Source organism: Photinus pyralis, unplaced genomic scaffold, assembly GCF_008802855.1.
Source record: "Photinus pyralis isolate 1611_PpyrPB1 unplaced genomic scaffold, Ppyr1.3 Ppyr1.4_LG5, whole genome shotgun sequence".
Taxonomy (NCBI): domain Eukaryota; kingdom Metazoa; phylum Arthropoda; class Insecta; order Coleoptera; family Lampyridae; genus Photinus; species Photinus pyralis.
In genome coordinates this window covers 31,431,659-31,431,938 of record NW_022170596.1, presented here as the reverse complement: position 1 = coordinate 31,431,938, position 280 = coordinate 31,431,659, and positions in this window count along the sequence as shown.

Genomic DNA, 280 nt, shown 5'->3' with positions numbered 1-280 from the left:
AGATTTAAATATACTAACAGATGGATCATGCCATGTTAAATTCTGGCAACGGTGATTTGGATTTAAGCCTCTGGTGCGTTAAATCCAAACTAAATTAGTGTTATTCTGCGTCCACAAGGAAGCGCTGTAGAATGAATAACTTGCGCGTGGTTTACAACTGCAATAAGAAAGACAAGAACCGCAAGAACTGTTGCGATAAACAGGGGTATCCGATTACACAGAGCCCAACAAATGTTGTATTGTATGTAACTGACCTTCCCCATTTACACTCGCAATTTTT